Source organism: Arachis ipaensis, chromosome B3, assembly GCF_059453495.1.
Source record: "Arachis ipaensis isolate K30076 ecotype BB chromosome B3, ASM5945349v1, whole genome shotgun sequence".
In the NCBI taxonomy this organism is placed as follows: Eukaryota; Viridiplantae; Streptophyta; class Magnoliopsida; order Fabales; family Fabaceae; genus Arachis; species Arachis ipaensis.
Window position 1 is genome coordinate 62,260,236 of NC_142438.1, and position 25,730 is coordinate 62,285,965.

The 25,730-nt window shown below is 35.7% G+C and overlaps 1 non-coding gene across 1 annotated transcript; it reads left to right on the forward strand.

Annotated features, from left to right (window-relative positions):
* Positions 1-2,651: 2,651 nt before the first annotated feature.
* Positions 2,652-2,759, forward strand: LOC148570859 (small nucleolar RNA R71). Its single transcript, XR_015880430.1, has one exon. It is a non-coding gene; the product is annotated as a small nucleolar RNA R71 (small nucleolar RNA).
* The last annotated feature ends 22,971 nt before the right edge of the window (positions 2,760-25,730 follow it).

Below are 25,730 nucleotides of genomic sequence, written 5' to 3' on the forward strand. Positions count from 1 at the left end.
CCTTAGGGATCACCTTTTTCTTGGCCACAACTTCATAGAAGTGGTCTTGATGGACCTTTGAGATGAATCTCTCCATCTCCCATGACTCAGAGGTGGAAGCAATTGCCTTCCCTTTCCTCTTTCTTGAGGTTTCTCTGGCCTTAGGTGCCATTGATGGTTATGGAAAAACAAAAAGCAATGCTTTTACCACACCAAACTTAAAAGGGTTGCTCGTCCTCGAGCAAAAGAAGAAAGAAAGTAGTAGAAGAAGAAGAAAATAGAGGAAATAGAGGGAGAGAGTGTATTCGGCCAAGGGGGAGAAGTGGTGGTTGTAATGTGTGAAAATGGAGTAGTGTTGAGGGGTTTATATAGGGGTGGGAGGAAGGGTAGGTTTCGGCCATTAGGGTTGGGTTTGGGAGGGAAAAGAATTTGAATTTTGGAGGTAGGTGGGGTTTATGGGGAAGAGTGGATGGATGTGAGTGGTTAAGGGTATTTAGGGAAGAGGTATGGAGGTGATTGGTGAAGGATATTTGGGGAAAAGAGTTATGAAAAGGTGTAAAGAGGAAAGAAGAAGAGGTGGGGTAGGTGGGGATCCTGTGGGGTCCACAGATCCAGAGGGGTCAAGGACTTAACATCCCTGCTCCATTTAGGTGTAAAACGCCCTTAGAATGCATGTCTGGCTTTAAACACCAGCTTGCTGCTTGTTTCTGGCGTTTAACGCCAATTCCATGCTCTGTTTTGGCGTTAAACGCCAGTCTGGTGCTTGTTTCTGGCGTTTAATGCCAGCTTGATGCTTCTTTCTGGCGTTAAACGCCAGTTTGATGCTTCTTATTGGCGTTTAAACGCTAGTAAGCTCTTCCTCCAGGGTGAGCTGTTTTTAATGCTATTTTTCATTTTGTTTTTGATTTTTCAGTAGTTTTTGTGACTTCACATGATCATCAACCTAAAGAAAATATAAAATAGCAATGGAAAATAAATAGATATAATTAAATAACATTGGGTTGCCTCCCAACAAGCGCTTCTTTAATGTCAATAGCTTGACAGTGAGCTCTCATGGAGCCTCACAGAAAATCAGAGCAATGTTGAGGCCTCTTAACACCAAACTTAGAGTTTGACTATGGGGGCTTTGGTTGACTCTGCAGTGAGAGAAGCTTTTCATGCTTCCTCTCCATGGTTACAGAAGGAGACCCTTGAGTCTTAAATACAAGGTAGCCCTCATTCAACTAAAGGACCAACTCTCTTCTGTCAACATCAATCACAACTTTTGCTGTGGCTAGGAAGGGTCTGCCTAGGATGATGGATTCATCCTCATCCTTCCCACTGTCTAGGATTATGAAATCAGCAAGGATGTAAAGGCCTTCAACCTTTACTAGTCCATAAACCTGTTTCATTGATTTGTCTGCCATCTCTAATGAGATTCTTGTAGCTTGTACCTCATAGATTCCCAGTTTCTCCATTACAGAGAGTGGCATGAGGTTTATGCCTGACCCCAGGTCACACAGAGCCTTCTCAAATGTCATGGTGCCTATGTTACAGGGAATTAGGAATTTACCAGGATCCTGTTTCTTTTGAGGTAAAGTGTGCTGAACCCAGATATTTAGTTCATCAATGAGCAATAGAGGCTCGTCCTCCCAAGTCTCATTACCAAATAGCTTGACATTCAGCTCCATGATTGCTCCCAAATACTGGGCAGCTTGCCCTTGAACAATGTCTTCATCTTCTTCAGAAGATGAATAGTCATCAGAGCTCATGAATGGTAAAAGGAGGTTCAATGGAATCTCCATGGTCTCTAGATGAGCCTCAGATTCCTTTGGTTCCTCAAAGGGAAACTCCTTATTGGTCAGTGAACGTCCTAGGAGGTCTTCCTCACTAGGATTCATGTCCTTCTCCTTCTTTATGGGTTCGGCCACACCAAGTAAGGTTATGGCCTTGCACTCTCTTTTTGGATTCTTTTCTGTATTTCTTGGGAGAGTACTAGGAGGAGTTTCAGTGACTCGTTTACTCAGCTGGCCCACTTGTGCCTCCAAATTTCTAATGGAGGACCTTGTTTCATTCATAAAACTTAGTGTGGTTTTGGATAGATCAGAGACTATATTTGCTAAGCTAGATGGATTCTGCTCATAATTCTCTGTCTGTTGCTGAGAGGATGATGGAAAAGGCTTGCTATTGCTAAACCTGTTTCTTCCACCATTATTAAAGCATTGTTGAGGCTTCTGTTGATCCTTCCATGAGAAATTTGGATGATTTCTCCATGAGGGATTATAGGTGTTTCCATAGGGTTCTCCCATGTAATTCACCTCTGCTATTGCAGGGTTCTCAGGATCATAAGCTTCTTCTTCAGAAGATGCTTCTTTAGTACTGTTGGATGCAGCTTGCAATCCATTCAGACTCTGAGAAATCATATTGACTTGCTGAGTCAATATTTTGTTTTGAGCCAATATGGCATTCAGAGTATCAATTTCAAGAACTCCCTTCCTCTGAGGCGTCCCATTACTCACAGGATTCCTTTCAGAAGTGTACATGAACTGGTTATTTGCAACAATGTCAATGAGTTCCTGAGCTTCTGTAGGCATTTTCTTTAGGTGAATGGATCCACCTGCAGAATGGTCCAATGACATCTTTGATAATTCAGACAGACCATCATAGAATATATCCAGGATGGTCCATTCTGAAAGCATGTCAGAAGGACACTTTTTGGTCAATTGCTTGTATCTCTCCCAAGCTTCATATAAGGATTCACCTTCTTTCTGTTTGAAGGTTTGAACATCCACTCTAAGCTTGCTAAGCTTTTGAGGAGGAAAGAACTTGGCTAAGAAAGTCGTGACCAGCTTATCCCAAGAGTTTAGACTATCTTTAGGTTGAGAGTCCAACCATATTCTAGCTCTGTCTCTTACAGCAAACGAGAAAAACATAAGCCTGTAGACCTCGGGATCAACCCTATTGGTCTTAACGGTATCACAGATTTGCAAGAATTCAGTTAAGAACTGAAAAGGATCTTCTGATGGAAGTCCATGAAACTTGCAATTCTATTGCATCAGAGAAACTAATTGAGGCTTTAGCTCAAAATTGTTTGCTCCAATGGCAGGGATTGAGATGCTTCTTCCATGTAAGTTAGAATTTGGTGCAGTGAAGTCACCAAGCATCTTCCTTGCATTGTTGTTGGGTTCGGCCATGTCTCCTTCTTTTTCAAAAATTTTTGTCAGATTTTCTCCAGAGAGTTGTGCTTTAGCTTCCCTTAGCTTCCTCTTCAGAGTCCTTTCAGGTTCAGGATCATCTTAAACAAGAATGTTCTTATCCTTGTTCCTGCTCATATGAAAAAGAAGAGAACAGAAAAGAAAATATGGAATCCTCTATGTCACAGTATAGAGATTCCTTATATGAGTATAAGAAGAGAAGAATGGAAGAAGGAAAAGATAAGAATTCAAACACAGAGGAGAAGAGTGGGTTTTTTTTGAGTGAAAGAGGGGTGTTAGTAGATAAATAAATAAATAGAAGGAGATGAGAGGGAGAAGAATTCGAAAGTTAAATAAAATAAAATAAAAATATTTTTATTTTTATTTTAAATATTAGTTATAATTCGAAAATACGAAAAGGAATAACATTAAAATTAAAATTTAAAATAATTAGTTAATGAAAAGAAATTTTGAAAAAGAGGTTAGTGATTTTCGAAAATTAGAGAGAGAAAATTAGTTAGGTAGTTTTGAAAAAGATAAGAATCAAACAAAAAGATAGGATTAATTGAAAAAGATTTGAAAATCAATTTTGAAAAGATAAGAAGTTAGAAAAGATTTTGAAATTGATTTTGAAAAAGATGTGATTGAAATTTATTTTGAAAAAGATTTGAAAAAGAAATTTAAACAGATTTGATTTTTGAAATTAAAGTTGATTACTTGACTAACAAGAAACTAAAACGATATGATTCTAGAGTTTAAAGATTGAACCTTTCTTACTAGGCAAGTAATAAACTAAAAATTTTTGAATCAATCACATTAATTGTTAGCATAAATTTCGAAAATATGAAATAGAAATAAGAAAAAGATTTTGAAAATAAATTTTGAAAATTTCGAAATCATGAAAGAAAAAATGAAAAAAATTTAATTTTTGAAAAAGATTTGAAAAAGATAGAATTTTTAAATTGAGAATTTGATTTGACTCATAAGAAACAATTGAATTTAAAAACTTTTTGACTGAATCAAACCAAATTTTCGAAAATTTATGAGAGAAATAAGGGAAAGAAATTTTTGTTATTTTTGATTTTTTAATGAAGAAAGAGAAAAACATAAAAATGATGCAAAACATGAAAATTTAAGATCAAAATAAAAAATGCATGCAAGAACACTTTGAATGTCAAGATGAACACCAAGAATACTTTGAATGTCAAGATGAACACCAAGAACTTATTTTTGAAAATTTTTAAGAAAAGAAAAACATGCAAGACACCAAACTTAGAAATTTTCAATCTTTAGACACTAATAAATTGAAAATGCATATGAAAAACAAGAAAAGACATAAAACATAAAAATGCAAAGATCAAACAAAGCAAATCATCAAGAACAACTTGAAGATTATGAAGAACACCATGCATGAGTTTTCGAAAATTTTTATGGAAAATTAGAAATATGCAATTGACACCAAACTTAAAAATTGACACAAGACTCAAACAAGAAACATCAAATTATTTTTGATTTTATGATTTTAAAATTTTTTTTGGTATTTTTCGAAATTTTTTTGAAAAAGAAAATAAGGATTTCAAATTTTCTAATGAGAATTCCAGGAATCATGCAATGTTAGTCTAAAGCTCCAGTCCAGGAATTAGACATGGCTTACTAGCCGGCCAAGCTTTCAGTGAAAGCTCCGGTCCAAAACACTAGACATGGCCAATGGCCAGCCAAGCTTCAGCATACATAGTTCAAGCATGTGAAGAGGAAGCCTCAGTCTAAAAGAATTTAGACATGGTTTTACAGCCAGCCAGGCTTCAACAGATCATCATGAAACTCTAGAATTCATTCTTAAAAATTCTGAAGAACATAGAATAATTTATTTATTTTATAAAAATATATTTTTTTTGAAAATTTTTCAAAAATAAAAATAAAAATAATAAAAGAAAGAAGCTTAAAATTAAAATAAAATTACCTAATCTGAGCAACAAGATAAACCGTCAGTTGTCCAAACTCGAACAATCCCCGGCAACGACGCCAAAAACTTGGTGCACGAAATCGTGATCGTTCATTCCTTGGTAACGGCGCCAAAAACTTGGTACGCACGTTCATAATCTTAGTTCTTTTTTACAACTTCGCACAACTAACTAGCAAGTGCACTGGGTCGTCCAAGTAATAAACTTTACGTGAGTAAGGGTCGATCCCACGGAGATTGTCGGCTTGAAGCAAGCTATGGTCATCTTGCAAGTCTCAGTCAGGCGGATTCAAATGGTTATGGTGAATTGATTGTTAAAATATAATTAAAATATAAAATAGGATAGAGATACTTATGCAATTCATTGGTGAGAGTTTCAGATAAGCGTATGGAGTTGCTTTTGTTCCTTCTGACCCTCTGCTTTCCTACTGCTTTCATCCAATCATTCATACTCCTTTCCATGGCAAACTGTATGTTGGGCATCACCGTTTTCAATGGCTACATCCCGTCCTCTCAGTGAAAATGGTCCAAATGCGCTGTCACCGCATGGCTAATCATCTATCGGTTCTCGATCATGCTGGAATAGGATTCAGTAATCCTTTTGCGTCAGTCACTAAGCCCAGCACTCATGAGTTTAAAGCTCGTCACAACCATCCCTTCCTAGATCCTACTCGGAATACCACAGACAAGGTTTAGACTTTCCGGATCTCAAGAATGGCCACCAATAATTCTAGCCTATACCACGAAGACTCTGATCGTAAATCAGGAGGCTAAGAGATATGCATTCAAGCTTGCTTTCATGTAGAACGGAAGTGTTTGTCAGGCACACGTTCATAAGTGAGAATGGTGATGAGCGTCACATAATCATCACATTCATCATATTCTTGTGTGCGAATGAATATCTTAGAGAAGAAAGAGGCTTGAGTTGAATAGAAAAACAATAGTACTTTGCATTAATTCATGAGGAACAGCAGAGCTCCACATCTTAATCTATGGTGTGTAGAAACTCTACCGTTGAAAATACATAAGTGATGAAGGTTCAGGCATGGCCATGAAGCCAGCCTCCTAAACGCATACAACGATCTAAAGATGTAAAATCCAAGATGAAAATACAATAGTAAAAAGTTCTATTTATACTAAACTAGTTACTAGGGTTACAGAAATAAGTAAATGATGTAGAAGTCCACTACCGGGCCCACTTGGTGTGTGCTTGACCTGAGCATTGAGCTTTCATATGTAGAGACTCTTTTTGGAGTTAAACGCCAGGTTGTAGCCTGTTTCCGGCGTTTAACTCTAATTTGCAACCTGTTTCTGGCGTTTAACTCCAGAATATGGCAGAAGGTTGGCATTTAACGCCAGTTTGCATCATCTAAACTCGAGCAAAGTATGGACTATTATATATTTTTGGAAAGCCCTGGATGTCTACTTTCCAATGCAATTAAGAGCGCACAAATTGGGTTTCTGTAGCTCCAGAAAATCCACTTCGAGTGCAGGGAGGTCAGAATCCAACAACATCTGTAGTCCTTCTTCAGCCTCTGAATCAGATTTTTGCTCAAGTCCCTCAATTTTAGCAAGAATTTACCTGAAATCACAGAAAAATACACAAACTCCTAGTAAATTCCAGAAATATGATTTTTATTCAAAAACTAATAAAATTATATTAAAAACTAACTAAATCATACTAAAAACTATGTAAAAACAATGCCAAAAAGCGTATAAATTATCCGCTCATCAATATACATATAGCTTTGTGGTTAAATAGTTTAAAATAAAAGATCTTCATTTTCTTAATTAAAGGTTTCAGTTCATATTCGCGAAGGTTCAATATTAAATAAACATAGTATATATTTAAAGGAATAGAGGTTAGTAGCGCTCGGACTTTTAGTACGATCATGAGGTGCTAAAAGTTATGGTGTTACATTATGGTATCAGAGCAGTTCATTCCTGTTAGAGCCCTGGGAATGGACTGACTATGCTTCACTGCATACTCTGAGTGTCTATCATGCAGTAGGACTAGTCCTAGTGACAAGAATTTGAGTTTCAGATGCATGATTGTCTATCGATTAATGCTGTTAGTCGAACGTTGTATCTCTCGTGGTATCAGGTATAGCTAACTTAATACTGATAATTTGTGTATACGGAAACACTAATAGATTTTCATAGACAAAATAGAATTAATTGGATTTGCAAATCATGAGGTTTTGAAACGTTAGGAGTTATTTTTCAAAGGTCCGCTTAGTTTTGACCTACGATTCTTGTCGCAAAAGTTGGCACACCATTTCTTGTTTTACCATCTTCATTGGAGTTCTTTGTTTCGGATACCTTTTCTGAACCATGCTTGGATTTCCTTCTTAGCATATTCCATCATTCGCATATATCCTTGCTTGACCATGTTCCTGTACCACTAATAGGCTGGAATTCTTGTCGATTCGAATTTTCTCAAAATAAGAATCTCTTCGTTGCAAGTATTAAAGAACGAAAGATTAAAGGAACTCAAGAAATAAAATAACTAAGAAATGATCAAAATTGGAAATTAATGCAAGTAAAGAGAAGATGAGATCAAAACTAGTAAAAATACTATAAATGCAATAAAGAACCTTGACTTGGGAATACGAGGATCTAAGTAATCCTATCATTGCCATAACCACAACTATGGTAATTATGATGAGTCAATCTCGCTTAGTTAACCCCTAACATCGAGGAGTAAGTCAAACAAGCATAATTGACCTTAATCCATAAGTCCTAGCTAACTTACCAAACTAGTTGATAAAAGGCTAGCTTCAACAGAAACAAGAGTCAACTAACTACCCAAGAATTACCACTAAATGTCGGACATTATGACTCTAGTATCCTAGGAACTCAAATCCCAAGCCAAGGTGGGAAAATCTACTCAAAATCCATAATTGGTATTTTCACAAATACCTTGTGTGCATAAAAACAAAACATAGGAAATTGAAAAGGAAAATAGAAAGCTATAACCAACTTTGCACAAAATCAACAATAAATAATCCAACAAGCATAAAGAAAGCATGAAACATTAAATTCATCAATCAAAACTTCAAGAAACTCAAAATTGCAAATATGAACAAAGTAAACTGAACCAAGAGAAAGTAAAAGTAAAATATGCTATAATTAAAAATGAGATTGAGAATACTTACAATTAAAGAAGCAAAATCCAGGCTTGCTATAAAATGCTATAATGGAAATTGATGAAACCTAAGAGAGTATTCTACTCTACACAACTCCTACTCCTAATAATATGCTAAAAATGTAAAATGTGGCCTCCTACTCTAATTCTAACTAATTAAAGGCTAATTAATGCCTTCATATGTGTTGATATCCCCTTCATATAGCATCCAAATTCAGCCTTCAAGCCTTCCAAAATGGGTCAAAAGCCTTCAGAAATCCCGCAGCACGTGTTGCATTAATGAAATCACGTGCAGGGTCCTGTGTGTGCTTTTCCTTGTTTTCTTCATGTCTTCTCCCTTTTACATGCCTTCTTCCACTTTTGCTTAGTCAATCTTGCCAAAATGACCTGAAATCACTCACAAAATATATCACGGCAACGAATGACATGAAAGTGGAATTAAAATTACTAATTTAAGCACAAAAATGCATGTTTTCACATTTAGGTCCAAAATACAAATCAAACACAAAAGTATGCTATTTTGGTGCTTAAGTGTAAGTTTATGTAATGAAATCCATCCAAATTGAGTCAAAATATATCATCAAATATGGACTCATCAACCACACTACACTTTTTCAATCATTTTTACACGATATTATTTTTCTCATGTTCGAAAACTGAACATCTCAAATCGTTCTGTTTTTCTTTGACATGTCTGAAAAGAAAGATAGTATGAATCTCTTCCATCTTATATCAACTTTCGAGGGCAAAAATTTTTATAAGGTGGGTAAGATGTAACGACCTAGATTTTTAAAAATATAAATATAAATAAGTTATAATTTATTTTATAAATTAGAGTTCCTTATTTTTAGAAATTATTTTATTATAAGTAATTAAAGTAATTTTATAACTATTTAAAATTAATCAAATTCATCTTCTTATATACATATATTTTATGATGAAATATTTTATATAAATAAAACTATAATTCTAATAATTTGTAAGTAATGAAAATTATATGTATATTTTAATTTGAGTAATTGATATTTTTCATTTAAAAATAAAGTTTAGTTAATAATATTATTATCAAGCTAGATATCCACCGATATAAGTAAATATCGGTACTCTTCGGTGAACTTAGCTTTGCTAATACTTCACCGTATATCTTTTATTATTATGTTGCTAATGTCATTTATATTAGTAACTCATATATATATATATTATTATTACTTGTGTGTTAATATATCCAGTTTTTATAATTATCTGTTTAGGATATTTATAACTTGAATCGCTGACTCAACAGCTTAGTTTCTTGACACCCAACCCCTTACGTGTCACCAAGTTATTCAAAAACTATCCTTATCATTTAATCACCATCATCAGCATCTCATTTCTTCCTTTCATGTTAAGAAAGAAAAGATATATATATATATATATATATATAGAGAGAGAGAGAGAGAGAGAGAGGGAACGTAAGCTCCATGGAACCCGAGAGCTTTCGGCTTTGATTTCTTGAGATCTGTAACTCCAATAAAAAATCTAATCCGATAAAAGTGTTCGTATCTTCCTCCTCTACACGTTGGCATAACTTTTGTTCGGTGGAAGCTGACGGTGACATAGCTCCCATTCCCCTTGAGTTCGGCCAATTGGAGTTCTAGGAGGTACAAGCGATTTCTGAAGTTTTCTTCTTCAACGACTCGGTCAGAAAGCTTTTCTGAAGCTTCCATTGTGTTAATTTCGTAAGGAGGTAGAGTTTCGGTAAATTTTCAACGCATAAATTTGTATTGAATAAGTGATTTGATATTGTGATTGATTGTTGATTAAATTTGACTGAATTTAAGTTGAATTTTTGTGATATATTGTTATTTGTGATTAGTTTGGGGATTGGTCAATTTAAGTGCCACCAAGAATCGATATTTTGATGAATTTGGGGCTGGAATATTGTTGGTGATCATGTGGAATTGGTGATATTTGATGATGACATTGAGATTTAATGAAAAAATGAATTGATGAGTTGATGACATGATTTGAGATATAAAAATGTTTTGATTTTAGAAGCTGTTGAACTTTTAATTGGTTTGATTTTATAAATGTTTTGATATTAGAAATAGTTTTGATTTATTGGAAATGATTTGAAAGAGTTTGAGAAATTTTGTTATAAAATTTAAAACTTTGTTTGAAATGTTATTTAGAAAAGATTGGATTTGAGAAACTGTATTATTTCATTTTTGATTTATTAAGAAAATAGTTATGTTTCGAGTTTAATTCATTTAAGAAAAGTATATGTTTTGAGTTTGATTTATTTAGAAAAGAATTATTTTACGATTTTAAATTATTTAAGAGAGGTATTATGTTTTAAGGTTGATTTAAATATTAAAAGGACTTTTGTTTTGAATTTGACTTAAGAATTTTATTGGGAGGAGTTTTAGTGAACTTTAAAAGTAATTGAATTTTGACTGAATGATTTCCTTTTGCGACGTCTTGGAAAGTTAGAGAATTAGTTTTAAGGATAAAACTGGGATTGGTTTTGGTTTTGAAATTGGTTCAAAACTTTTGATTTGTATGATTTGGTTTTGATTTGATTTAGAAACTTTATTTGATTAAAACAATTTAAGAAAATAATAATTGTAATGAACTTAAGAAAATGAGATTGGCTACCACTCCCCTAAAGTCTGGAGGCCTTGTTGAGGGGTTTAACAAATAAATGGTTTTTCTTTGTCTTTTGGAAGAAGAAATAGTTTACGTAAATTGTTTTAAAGGTTTTGGTGAATGTCACAAAGAGGTGGTTTTAGTTTTAAAAGAAAAAGAGAAGATAAATCGGCACGTGTGATTATGGAAAGGTCACAAGAGGGTGACAATAGTATGGTTAAGGTGACGAAGGATAAATGTTAATAAGCCGTGGGCTTTGTTTGTGATTGTGCGGGGATGCCTGTGAATATGGAATGGCTTCCAGGAGAAGGGGTTACATGTTTTAGCTGGAGAATCAGTGCCTGCAAGTACTTGCAGAGGTTATGTTCGACATACTTCAGCTGGAGAATCAGCGCCTGCAAGAAGTAAAAACCTGCAGAGGTTATGTCGTTGGAATGCCTTATCCGACTTGCGAGTTGGATTGCGTCGGGTGCAGGTCGAAACCGACAAATGAGCTCATTACTTGCGATAGGAATAGGCATGCATCATCCTTGTTTGCATATTTTGCATTTGGTTCGGTGTTGTGAATTGTTTATGATTACTTGAGTGTGTTTGTTATTTTAATTGCTTGTTAATTTGAACTTCTATGACTGGTTATTGTTCTGGGTCCTTGTGCTAGGCTGTGAATTAAATTGAGCTGTGATAATCCTAACTAACTATCCCGACCCTATTAAGAACTTCCCAGTTCATACCCCCTATTTCCACCCCCTTTCAGCTACAGGTACGAAGGTTTAGTGTGGAGCTATAGGAGCATAGAAGATTATGATTACAAGTTGAGTTGTTAGATTTTATTTTCCCCTCGTGAATTATTGTTTTTAGTCTTTAGAGGGGTAGAAAGGGGGTAGGATTTGTTTTTTTTTTTTTCGGAATCTTGAAATAAGTATATGTAATGTTATATATATATATATATATATACCTTTGTGGTTAAGTGGTTTAAAATAAAGGATCTTTGTTTTCTTAATTAAAGGTTTCAGTTCATATTCGCGAAGGCTCAATATTAAATAAACATAGTATACATTTAAAGGAATAGAGGTTAGTAGCGCTCGAACTTTTAGTACGATCATGAGGTGCTAAAAATTAGGGTGTTACAAGTTTTGTGGGTTATCATACAATGATAGTCCTTCAAATAAGTAGGTGATTTCTTGACTCTTTCAGATTTTCTAGTGATGCAGTCATGTGTGATATCGTAATTTTGTGATATAAGTGTATTTTTGGTGTGTGGTATGGTAGTGGGTGCAATAGTGTGTGAGGAAATTGGTGAGTGCATTGAACATGAAAAATGTTCATTTGAATCTGTGAGTGTGGTAGGTGTGGGTGATTGCAAATGATGTATGGGTGGTGTATCATATTAAAAAAGATCAATGCATTGTGGAGTACGAGTGGGTATTGCATGAATGTCAGTGCTAGTGGAATGTGAAAATGGAAAATGAGTTTCATAGAAAGTTACATTTCTAGATATGAAAATTTCCTTTGATTTTAAATCAATAAGTCGAAAACCCTTTGTTCCTAGTTTAAAACCGAGAAAAGCTGTTTTCCTAACTCTTGGGTTTAATTTTATTCTTGAATTTGTTAATGTGGAGGCATATGCAAGAGAACCAAATACTCTTAAATATGAAAGATCAGGTAAATTACCATACAAAAGCTTATAAGGACTAGCATTATCCAGTTTAGTACTAGGCAGCCTATTAATTAGGTGAATAGCGTGAGCAACTGCGTATTGCCAAAAATAATGTGGAATTCCTGATTGAAATAACAGTGCTCTAGTAACACCTAAAATGTGCTGGTGTTTTCACTCTACAATCCCGTTTTGCTCTTGTGTTTCTACACAAGAGGTTTGGTATAAAATGCCAGTTGATGCAAAAAAGGATTTTAGAGTGAATTCTGGCCCATTGTCAGTCCTTATACACTTAACTTGTTTTTCAAACTGTACTCTGACAAAATTCACAAAATTGATAACCAATTATGATGCCTCAGATTTGGTTTTCATAAAAAAAATCCAAGTGAATCAGCTCTTACCATTCACCACAGTCAAAAAATACCTATGTCCTTTATTAGAAGGGACAGAATAGGACCCCAGATATCCATATGAAGTAAGTCAAAACAGTCTTTTATTTCAGTGGTACTAAGATAAAAAGATAATTTCTTTTATTTTTCAAAATGACATGAGTCACAAGGAAGTTTTAAAGCAATACAATCTATAAAAGGTTAATACTTCTTCAGTAAAATCAATTTATGCATGGGTATGTGTCCTAATCTAAGATGTTAAATATTGTTGTGCTCACTATGTGAAGGTGTTGTGGGATGAGTAGTAGTCGTAGTTGCTGATAATGAAGTTTACTTTGTTGGAGGAGGGAGAAAGTGAGAGAATTCTGGTTCTCTACTCATTGTATACAACCCTTCTATACACTTAGCAATGCCAATCATCTGTGACGTGGATCGATCTTGTATCTCACAACACTTATCATTGATTAACAGTTGACAATGTAAGTTTGAGGTTAATTTTGACATAGAGATCAGTTTGAAATCAAACGAAGGAATGTATAAAACATTTTTGAGAAAAATTTTTTAGAGAATGTGATTGTGCCAATGATGGTGCTAACAGTTTTGGTCTCATTTGGCAATATCACATTGATTGGAGAAATGTTTTGAAAACTTGTAAAATCTTTTAAGTCAAAAGTCACATGATCAATTGCACCAGAGTCAATGACCCATAGTGCAGATTTTGGAGTGATAATATTCATAATTCACTACTAGAAATAGGGCTTTTTCAGACGAATTTTGAGACAAAATTGAAATAAATTTCGAACAAATTAGAGACAAATTTTTTCTTTCAAACAAAATTGGGACGAATTTTTTTTGTCCCAAAAAGCCTTGTTGCTAATTTAAATTTTGTCTGAAATTTCGTCCGAAATTTTTTTCAGACGATTTTGCGACAGATTTCGAATAGGCATTTATCTACCAGATTTCTAACTATTATGATGTATTTTAGACGAATTTTAGACAGATTAGCCAAGATAAAAATAACATATTTCAGACAAATTTCAAACATAAAAATATTAATTTTTAGACAAATTTCAAACAAAAAATATACTTTATTTCAGACAAATTTCTAACGAATTTAGTCAAATATAACAATTTTTTTCAAACAAATTTTAGACAAATCAAATATTTCTTTTTAATTAAATTTCAGACAAATTTAATTTAAAAGAATTTACGTATTTGAAATAAATTTCATACAAAACAAAAAATTATTTTCGCACAAATTTTCTACAAATTTAATATAATATTTCAAATAATTTTCATACAAAATAATTTGCTATTAAATAGATAAATATTTTAGAAAAATAAATTGTATTCGATTTGCTTTTTATATAAAGACCATCATAATCATTTTTTTCATATTACATCATCCAAATTCTAAACACATAATAAAATCATGAAAAAGTTAGTTACCATAAAAGAGTTAAAAAATTATTTATTATTAAAATACTTTTGTCCATTGATGAGCAGATAATTTATACCCTTTTTGGCATTATTTTTACATAGTTTTTCGTATGTTTTAGTTAATTTTTATTAGTTTTTATGCAAAAATTACATTTATGGACTTTACTATGAGTTTGTGTGTTTTTCTGTGATTTCAGGTATTTTCTGGCTGAAATTGAGGGACCTAAGCAAAAATCTGATTCAGAGGCTGAAAAAGGACTGCAGATGCTGTTGGATTCTGACCTCCCTGCACTCGAAGTGGATTTTCTAGAGCTACAGAAGCCCAATTGGCGTGCTCTCAATTGCGTTGGAAATTAGACATCCTGGGCTTTCCAGCAATATATAGTAGTTCATACTTTTTTTGAGATTTGATAGCCCAAACTGGCGTTCAAAGTCTGCCTAAAAATTCTAGCGTAAAACGCCCAAACTGGCACCAGAATTGGAGTTAAACGTCCAAACTGGCACCAAACCTGGCGTTTAAATCTAGGAACAGCCTATGCACGTGTAAAGCTAAATGCTCAGCCCAAGCACACACCAAGTGGGCCCCGGAAGTGGATTTCTGCACTATCTGCACTTAGTTACTCATTTTCTGTAACCCTAGGTTGCTAGTCTAGTATAAAAACTACTTTTAGAGATTTATCTTACATCTTTGGAATATCTTTTGATCACTTTGATCTTAGAGACCATTGTACACGTTTGGAGGCTGGCCTCACGGCCATGCCTAGACCTTTTTCACTTATGTATTTTCTACGGTGGAGTTTCTACACCCCAGAGATTAAGGTGGAGCTCTGCTATTCTTGATGAATTAATGCAATTACTACTATTTTTCTATTCAATTCACGCCTACTTCTTTTCCAAGATATACTCTCGTACTTAATTCAATTAAGTCATAATAAAAGGGTGACCCATGACAATCACCCAATCTTCGTTACTCACTTAGCCAAGATCGCGTGCCTGACAACCACAAAGCGGTCTACATGATGTTCAACGTAGTCATTGGATGACGGCCGGAGTATATTCTCTTGGGACTCTAATCAACGATTCACATCGTCTCTCCTGACAACAGAGCATCCGTATCTGAGATTAGAACCTTCGTAGTATAGGCTAGAACCATTGGCAGCATTCCTGAGATCCGGAAAGTCTAAAATTTGTTTGTGGTATTCCGAGTAGGATCTGGGAAGGGATGACTGTGACAAGCTTCAAGCCTGTGAATGTGGGGCGCAAGTGACAGTGTGCAAAAGGACAATGGTCCTATTCCGACGCTAGCAGGAACCGACAGATGATTAGCCATGCGGTGACAGCGCATATGGATTTGTTTTCATCCGAGAGGATCATACAGCTTGCCATGGAAGGAGGTAACGCATGGTTGGAAGAAGGCAGTAGGAAAGCAGAGGTTCAGAAGCAACAAAGCATCTCTATATGCTTGTCTAAAATTCCCACCAATGATTTACATAAGTATTTCTATCTTATTTTATGTTTTATTTATATTTTATTTATCAAAACCCCATAACCATTTTAATCCGCCTGACTGAGATTTACAAGGATGACTATAGCTTGCTTCAAGCCAACAATCTCCGTGGGATCGACCCTTACTCACGTAAGGTATTACTTGGACAACCCAGTGCACTTGCTGGTTAGTTGCATCGGAGTTGTGAAGAAGTGTTGAGATCACGATTTTGCCATACCAAGTTTTTAAATCACAATTTTGTGCACTATCCATAAATGTAATCAAACTAAAATAAGAAATAAATACTTAAACTAAAAACAAAGAAAGCCTTTAAAAAGGTCAAATATCATGAATAAAATAAAATTTACTAACTAATTCACCTAAAAATTCCTTAATCTAAATAAGAAAAAACATATACTCCAAATATCAATCATTCATGTTATCATCACTAGAGCCTGTCCCAAGCTCATCTTCCGTAGGATCAGACAAGGTTGAAGGAAGTGGGAGATTCAACTTTTTATACAAAGCATGAATTGTCTTTTCAGTAGAACCAATTCTTTTCTGTTGAACTTTTAGTTGACGTCCTTGATCTTTTAACTTGTGCTCAGCATCTTTCAACTTAACCTTTTGCTCTTCATTGATCATTTCTTGCTCCTTTGCCTTTTCTTTCCACATGTGAAATTCTTGCTCAATATTTAGATTGTCTTTGGATGTCTCTGAACAATTTCTGGAATCCAACTTTGAAGAGAGATCTAAACCAAAAGAACCTAAACCAAAAGCAGCTTTCTTTTGTCACAACTTCATTCCAAATAGTATAATCATCTGGTATATTTAGGCCTTCCTTAGATGCCTCAACATCTCCCTCATTATCCAAAGATAAAGCTACTTGAGAAAGTTCTGTCTTTCGCTTTTTAAATTCACCCTACAAAATCAATTCATGTTAATCGCAACTAAATATGCCATGAACAAATACTAACATATAGTGAAAATTAGCAGTTGAAAAAAACAAAAAGAAGAACAAATTAGCATCACATACAATGACTTTCTCAGATCTTTCATCAATCCAACTTTAGTCTTTTTTGGTGTGGCATTTAGTATAAACCTCCTCTAGAGAAGGTTTTACTCCCGTAGCTTTCTCCTATAATATAACAGTTTTAATCGATAGGAAAGAAAAAAGAATAAGAAAATATTACACATAATAAGAACTAGACTAAAAATAAACTATTTTTATCTTACCATTATGCGTGCATATTCACCCATAGATATGGAACCACCAGTATGCATGGAACTTCCAGCATTTGATGCTCGATTCACAGTATTTGCTGTTGACCAGTTCTTAAATTTTGAATCTGTAGCAAAATAACATAATAATTGACGCCAAACGGGTTCAGGAATATATTTTGGTACATGGTTAGGGTCTTTTGAATAATTGAGTCTCTCCTGATTGATCAACGATCTTAATCAAGCACTCCCTTTAATCTAAAAAATTTGACGAATTCTTGCATTGTGTTGAGGTTCCCACATACAATTTTTCTATAAAAGAAAACAAACATATACATTGAATTACCCACTATGTATAATATCAAAATAACAAAAAAAAAATGATAATAAATACTTACCTTAAATTCAGTAAACCACAAATCTCACATTTGCTCACTGGCATGTCCCCAGGAAGGGCAGAATTCCGAAAATTTGCTTTTATTGGCATTTGTTACACGATGAACAGCAGTACATGGATTAAACCTATAAAAAGTTCAAATAATGAGTAATTACATATGTATTCATAATAAAAACAATATAGAGAGAACGTTAAAACACAAAAGTGATTGTTGTACTTACTTATTGCCAAAAAGCACTATTTTCAAGAGCCCTTCTTGAGTGACAAGTTCACCTTCTTGAGCAAGAGATTCATCTTGATGATTTTCATCCGATGAGTGAGCATGATGTAAATTTCGTTCATTATTAGGAGCATTATCAAATGACTGAGGTTGGATAGGTGAATACTATGGTGATTCAGCTGGTGATGGTGATGGTGATGGTGTATGATCGGCATGTGATGAAATGAATTTTTGACGGTTTAGAAATTCACTAAAGAAGTCTCGTTGTAAAGTATAGTTTCCAAACCAATCAATAATCTTTTCATACAAAAGATTCTTTGTCACTAGTATAAACTCTTAAATTTATAAACCGAAGTATTGAACCTCGGGTCGTTCTCCCTAGGAATTGTAATGAAGTGTCTTGTTATTGGTTATGAGGTATGTTTGGGGTTTTTGAGATTTTAGACAAGAAATGTAAATGGCAATGAAAGTAAACTAATAACTATGAAAGCTCTTGGCAAGGTTATGAGAATTAGAAGTCCTATCCTAGTCACCCTCCTCAATTGTGACCACAAATTGTCCATTGCTACCACTTTGTTAACCTCTAATCATGGAGGAAAGTCAAGTGGATGAATCAAGTTGATTCCACAAGTCCTAGCAAACTCTCAAGGGAAAGACTAGCGTTAGTGGTATCCAAATCAATTAGCAACTTCTAATTATCGATCAACAAAGGAATTAGATAACTCAAGCGTCACTAATTACTCCACCTAGGCCAAGAGGAATAAAAATCTATACTAAAATCCAACCAAACATTCCATCAAACACTTGGGAGGCACAAAAGAAAAGTATAGTAAATTGATAACAAGAATAGAAACTAACAATAATTGAATGTGAGAAATCAACAACAACAATCAAAGAAAACAATATCTACATGAATTACCTCAAATTGCATTAAAGGAAAATAGAGTGAACAAAAGTAGATCTACAAGCAAAGTAGAAGATAGTAATAACAACAATAGAAGAATGATGAATGTAACAACAAGGAATTAAGAAGGAGAAGTAGAAGAGAGCATGAATTAAAACCTAGATCTAAGAACTAAACCTAATCCTAATCCTAATTCTAGAGAGAAGTGAGAGCTTCTCTCTCTAAAACTAAACTAAACTAGCCTAAAAGTGTATGTATCTATCATGGTGCCTTCCCTCTATTCCTTTGTCCTTTTAGCTCTTTTCCCACCAAAAACTCAGCCCAAATGGGGTTGAAACCCTCCAAAATCGCCAGGAACATGTTCCTCTTTAAAAATCACGTGCGGTCATTGGCGCGTACGCGCACAGTGTGCGTGCGCGCCCCTGAAGAATTTCACGATCTGTGCAAAAGTGCATAGTGCACGTGCGCGCGCATGGGCTTTTCCAAATTTTTAGCTTTTCATGATTTCTCTATTTTGTATGCTTTCCTTCCACTCCTTTGATTCTTTCCTTGCCCTTTTCAACCTGAAATCACTAGCAAATTAAAGGAATCTAGTGGAATCAAAGGAAGATTAAAACTATCAAATTAAAGATCTAAAAAGCATATTTTCACATCTAAGCTCAAATACAGAGACAATCACAAAATCATGCTATTTCATTGAATAAATGTGAGGAAATGTTATCAAAATACTCTAAATTCAACCCAAGATAAACCCTACAAAGGGGGTTTATCAACCTCCCCACAATTAAACCAAGCATGTCCTCATGCTTAAACCAAGAATGAAGCAAAGGATATGACATTGATTCAATGCAACTAAATCATCTAAATGTAACTATCTAAATGGATGTAACTAACTATATGAATGCTAATGCTTGGTCAAAACAAATCAAATTCCAAGAGAATACATGTAAGCTCAAAGGCTCAAACTATGGGAATCAAACCCAAGCCACAATTGTATTGAATTATCAAAAGAGTTTACAAACATGCATGAATATAGGTGATAATGGCGAATACATGTAATTGAGCAATCGAACCCTCACCGGATGTGTATCCGCTCTATTCACTCAAGTGTCTAGGGGTTGATTCACTCAATTCTCTCCTAGTCATGCTTTCCAAAATTTGTTCTTCATCTAACAATCAACAATCATTCAATGCATGCATACAAGTATCATGAGGTCTTTTCCATAAGGTTGTAATGGGATTAGAGTCAAGGTAAGGATGCATATTTGGTCAAGCGAGCTTGAAATTTGAATCTTTGATAAGCTTAAACTTCCCACCTAACCTATGACATCTTATACAATTCAAAACTATCCTAACTACCCATTTTTCACTTTTTATCATACTCATGCATTTTCTTTTTATTTCACAACTCATATGCATCGATTTTATTGAGCCTTGCTTTGCTTTGGGGCATTTTGTCCCCTTTTTATTTCTTTTCTTTTTTTCTTCTTTTTTTTTCAAACTATATACAAGAACATCAATGCATAAGGTCTATACATTTTAATTACCACATGAGCATGTACCCAATTCCTAATATTTACAACAAAAATAAAAAAAATTACCCTTTTATTCCCCCAATGTCCCAAGATTTCCCACACTTGAATGTTACTCACACTCACTAGCCTAAGCCAATCAAAGATCTAAATAAAGAACATTTATTTTTTTTCGCTTAAAGGCTTGTAATGTGCTAAATTAAGAACAAAGTGGGTTAATCGTAGGCTCAAATTGGCTAACAATGGAAGATAAAAGGTAAGGCTATTTGGGTAAGTGAGCTAAGTGAAATGATGGCCTCAATCATATAAATGCATAAATACAAGAAATAATTGGACATATAGAATTAAACAAACCAAGGATCACAATCATAGGATGAGAACAATTTCACACAAGAAGGAAAGTAAGTGGTTATAAGATGTAACCACACCAATAGGCTTAGAACTCACAAGCTTGTGTTCTTAGCTTAAAAACATGATTCACAAAGGTATGATTCAAGCAAATTCCACAAAAAATTTTTTTTAATCAATTGGGGTGGTGCCCTCTAGATAAATTCTTTTGAAAATTCTATCATTTTGACTAAGCATATCCTAAATGCAATGTTGTGACTAAGAATTTCTAAAATCCCTTAGTTTACGCTCTTTTCTAATCAAAACAATTTCTTTTATGCACAAAGGGTTTAACTAAGTTTTCAATAATTCAAAACATTTTTCAAATCACAACCACAAGGCTAAAATACAATATATACAATGAAAGTGTGTAACAACCAAAATAAACGTATCCATACTAGCAAATATATACAATAATCCCAAAATAGTGCAAAGTAAAGTAAAACAAGAAGAACTAAGTGATAATGTCCGAAAAGTGTTCACCAAATCTACCGACAGCAATGGCGGTGACCTCCCCACACTTAAGATGAAGCATCATCCTCGATGCTACTGATCGGGCTCATGGTGAGGGGCAACGGTCACATCTACGTCCTGCTGGATCTCAGAATGTGGCACTGGCTCCTCAACATGCTGTGGAGTATCCTGGGTAGCACTGGCTCCTCAGCATGCTCCTCTGCATGCTCGGCCTCATGCTCTGCCCCATGCTCCTCCTCATGATCTGGCTCGTCAGAAGCGGAAGAGTTCGGGAGAGGGGGTAGCTCAATGCCCTGGGATACAAACACCTGGTCTATGCGGTCGAGATGTTGCATGAGACGACGCTCGCTGCGCTCCATGAAGCGAAACAGGCGCTGTACGAGCAGGTATATCGGCTCAGGTGCTGGTGGTAGAGGTACTGCTGCTGGTGCTGTAGAAGAAGATGGTCCTGCTGCTGTTGTGGAAGATGAGGGTCTAGCTGCCTCGACTACTGCTCTAGCTCGAGAGCGGCACCTGGAAGGGGGCTTCTCGTGCACCCACCCACCCCACAGGATAGTAACTTCCTTCTCATCCTCGTCTGGGGGTGGTAGAATCGCATCATCATCCCTCCATGGGGCGCCAGCCAACTCAACCATCCTAGTGACCATGGTGGGAAATGGCAGTAGGCCACGGATGTGAGCGCGCCACATACTTCTCCTGATCAGCCGCGGGATATATACCTCCTTTCCCTCCATCACAGCCAATCAGAAGAAGCATATCTGATGCACGAAAACTTGTCTCTGAACAAATTTTCCTCGGCAAGTATACCGAATTGTCATCAAGTAAAAACTCACAACAGAGTGAGGTCAAATCCCACAGGGATTGATTGGTCAAGCAACTTTAATCAGAGGAATGTTCTAGTTGAGCTAAGCAGAAATGGAGTTGAGATTTGTAGAAAAGTAATTGGCGGGAAAGTAAATAACAGAACATAAATGACGGAAAGTAAATTGCAGAATCTTAAATGGGGATTTGGGAAGATGAGCATAAAAGTAAATGGCAAAAAATAAAGAGAACGGGTAAGATCAGAAATGGGGGATTCATTGGGCTCAGGAGATGTTGTATTCTCCGGATCAAATTTATTCTCATCTCTTCCTCAATCAATGCATTCATTGATCTCCTTGACAATCTTAAGTGATTGGATTCCAATTCCTTGGCAACCCAATCTCTCAAATCTTGATCAATAGCCAATTCCTTGGTCTAATTGCTCATGAGAAGAGATGAAGTATGGCCACTGATTATACCATATGTATTCCCAATTCAAAGTGTTGGTAGGATTATACGTCACTATATCCATCCAAACCCCAATTTAGTCCAACATGAGAAAGCATTTCTAGCATGATCTCTTCATTCCTCTTCCATGGTTCCGAAGAGATCCAAGTATGAATAGCTTCTTTTCCAAGACAACTATCCAATTGGATGAAGATCGAAAGCCTTCTAGGAAAATCAAGAGAAAAGAAAGAAGAAGAAGAATGAAAACTATTATTGATCCATCAAATTACAACAGAGCTCCCTAACCCAATGAAAGGGGTTTATTTGTTCATAGCTCTGGGAATGGAAAGCATAAATAAAAAATACATTCTGAAAATCAAACTAGAAGTTGCAGAGAAAGTAAATTATACAGAGTGTAATTCTCCAAAATGCTCCAAGCTCCCTTCCTAGTTCAAAACTACTCCTATATATACTACACTTCTGATCTTCTAGTTGGCTCTCCAAGTCTTGGATATGGGCCTTTGGATCTTTAGTTGAAGCAGTTACAGTCTTCAGTGGGCTTAGCTTTGCTTGCAGAGAGAAAGTGAATCAGGCATGGTAGCAAGTTAGTTGGGACGTTAGTGGTGTTAACGTTAAGTGTGAATTTGGGTTCGAAGATGTTAGTGACGATAACCTTTTTCAATAACGTTCCAAACCTTAATTGACTTACGTTAACTTAAACGTTAGTGGCACTAACGTGACCGCTAACGTTGGCTTTTGGTCCTTCGAAAACGTTATTGGCATTCACCTTTTCCAATAACGTTGCTTATTGCCCCCTTTCTCCACGTTAGAGTTCACGTTAGTATAACTAACATGACCCTTAACATGGGCATGCCTAAGCTTTGAGAGCGTTAGTGACACTTACCTTTGTCACTAACGCTCCAAACGCCCCTCTTCCCACGTTAGAGTTCACGTTAATTGCATTAATGTGACCACTAACGTGGTGGTGATTGCCATCTCCAACGTTAGTGACAAAGGTGAGTGTCACTAACGTTGGCCCATCATTTCTTTCCTCCATGTTAGCTTCCACGTTAATGTAATTAATGTGGCAACTAACGTGGGCAATATTGGCTTAGTCTAACGTTAGTGACAAAGGTGAGTGTCACTAACGTTGGCGATTCCTTGCTCCTCTTACGTTAGAGTTCACGTTAATGTAATTAACGTGACTCTTAACGTGGCCAATTATGCCCTTTTGGAACATTAGTGGTATTCACTTTTACCACTAACATTGGAGCTTCCCTTTTCCTCCACGTTAGCTTCCACGTTAATATAATTAACGTGGCCACTAACGTGGGCTATGATGGCTTTCGAAGGCGTTATTGGTGATCAGTTTTTCCATTAACATTGCAAGCTAGTTCCCATTCCACGTTAGTGGTTACATTAGTTAGACTAACGTGGCTACTAACGTGGCTCTTCCTTGCTTTCTTTGTCCTGAAATCAAGCAAATAAAGTGCATCAAAGCTTGGTTCTAAATCATGAGATCATGCATCATCCATTTTATCATTCAATTCATGCATAATTCTCATGAAATCATGTAAAGTTCACAATGTTTGCTTGAATCAAGATGTAAATGAATATCTACCCAAAACTTGCTTATTTACTAAGAAAATGCATGAAACTACCCTAAAACAGTAAAGAAAAGGTCAGTGAAACTGGCCAAAATGCCCTGTCATCACAACACCAAACTTAAAGCTTGCTTGTCCCTAAGCAAGTACTGAAACATCAGAATGATGAATGAAAGAACAAGAGAAATAAGTTCTTATTTCAGAAGTAAAGCTCTTGGTTTATGGGGTTTCATGCATAGCAACTTAGGTTCATTCCCTTACTGGTTTCCAGGTCCTTATCATGCTCTTGAATACTTGCTTGATTGCATCCTATGAGATCCTTATTCTTTGATCCTCCCCCTTTTTTTTTCAGGGTTTATTGCATCATTATGCTAAGTGCTCTGTGAGGGGGCGACTCTTTAAAGTAAGCTTTCAGCCAGTACTCCCGAACTAGTTGGTTCAAGGTTCTAGGTGTTGAAACACCCCTAAGGACTTACTCCCTCAAGTCTCTCTCCCCATACATGCACACCACAGGCACATGGTTTGTTATTTTCTTTCCTTGAGGCCTTGGTGTCCAGCACCTCTTTGGGTTACTAAATATTCTGTAGCAAGGTTGCTCTTGATAGTGGATTTTCAGTGGGTAATCCCGGGTTAGTTAACCCAAGTTACCAAGTGATGAAGCACTCCTAAGAACTTATTCATCCAAGAAAATCCTTGGTACAAGATCACCACAGACACATCCCTCAAGATTCAAACCCTTGGTGCCTAGCCTTATTTCTTATTATTTTTCTTTCTTTTTCAAACTCTTATTGTTCTTTTTCTTTTTCTTATTAGGATCTTGTTGTTTGGCTAATCTCATAGAATGTGCTTCAATGATGTTCTTCAATACACATAAGTGCCCTCATACCTTATAGGTGATCCAACTTAGCTAATCTATTATCCCACCACAAACCTTAAGGACTTATTTTACCACATGAACTCTACTCTAGTTTCTTTCATAAGATTCTCTTTCATTAAATTCAAAGGGCAAGCATACAAGTAAGTAGGATGAAAATGAAAACAGGTAACTTGGACCAGCACACATAGACTTAATAACTGAAAATGCTAAAGGCAAAATTGAAAATTCCTAAGCTACTATGGAAGCATGTTCTATTTCATACATGATTTTCCTTATTTAGGCTTGAAAAAGATAAAACAAAGAGGGAACTCCACCACCTTTTACTCATGGAGATGCCCATGCTCTCTCTCTTGTTTGTCCTCTTTGTGTCCACTTGTGTTTCCTTGTATCCGTGTCATTCTGGCTCTTTTCCAATCCTCAAGTGCTTTTCTTACTGATTCATGACTCCTTTCAACTTTTTCTCTTTCTTCTCGTGCTAATTCATCCTTCACTTCTTCATATCTTGTGATTCCCGGATGCAATATAGGAAGTTGTCCGACTAAGTATCCGAGCCTGGCTTGAGTGTTCACATGATGTCCAGTCTCACTCATGTAAACTCCTTCTGAGAATGCCCTGTATTCGTCAAAGAGTTCTGCCTGTTCTATTTGTTTCCGATGCATCTCATGTATGTGTGCACCTTGATGTGCTTGGATGTTGATTAACTTTTGGATGGCTTCTTGTTGTTGATCTTGCTTTTGATTTATCCTTTGGAAAGATTCATCCCATTGTCTCCCTTGTTCCAGTTGCTGCTCCATCAATTTCTTTTGGCACTCCTCCTGTTGATTCATCCATCTGGAGAGTGATTCTTCTTGGCGGTTCATCATTTGTAGTTGAAGCTCTTTCTGTGCCCCTTGATTCTCCACGTATTGTCTAGATAAGCCATCAATGGCTTCCTGTAATTGGTGCATGTCCAAAGTGGCTGGGGCTTGCTCCTCTGGGTCTTGTCCTTCTATAACTTGATGGGCTGTCC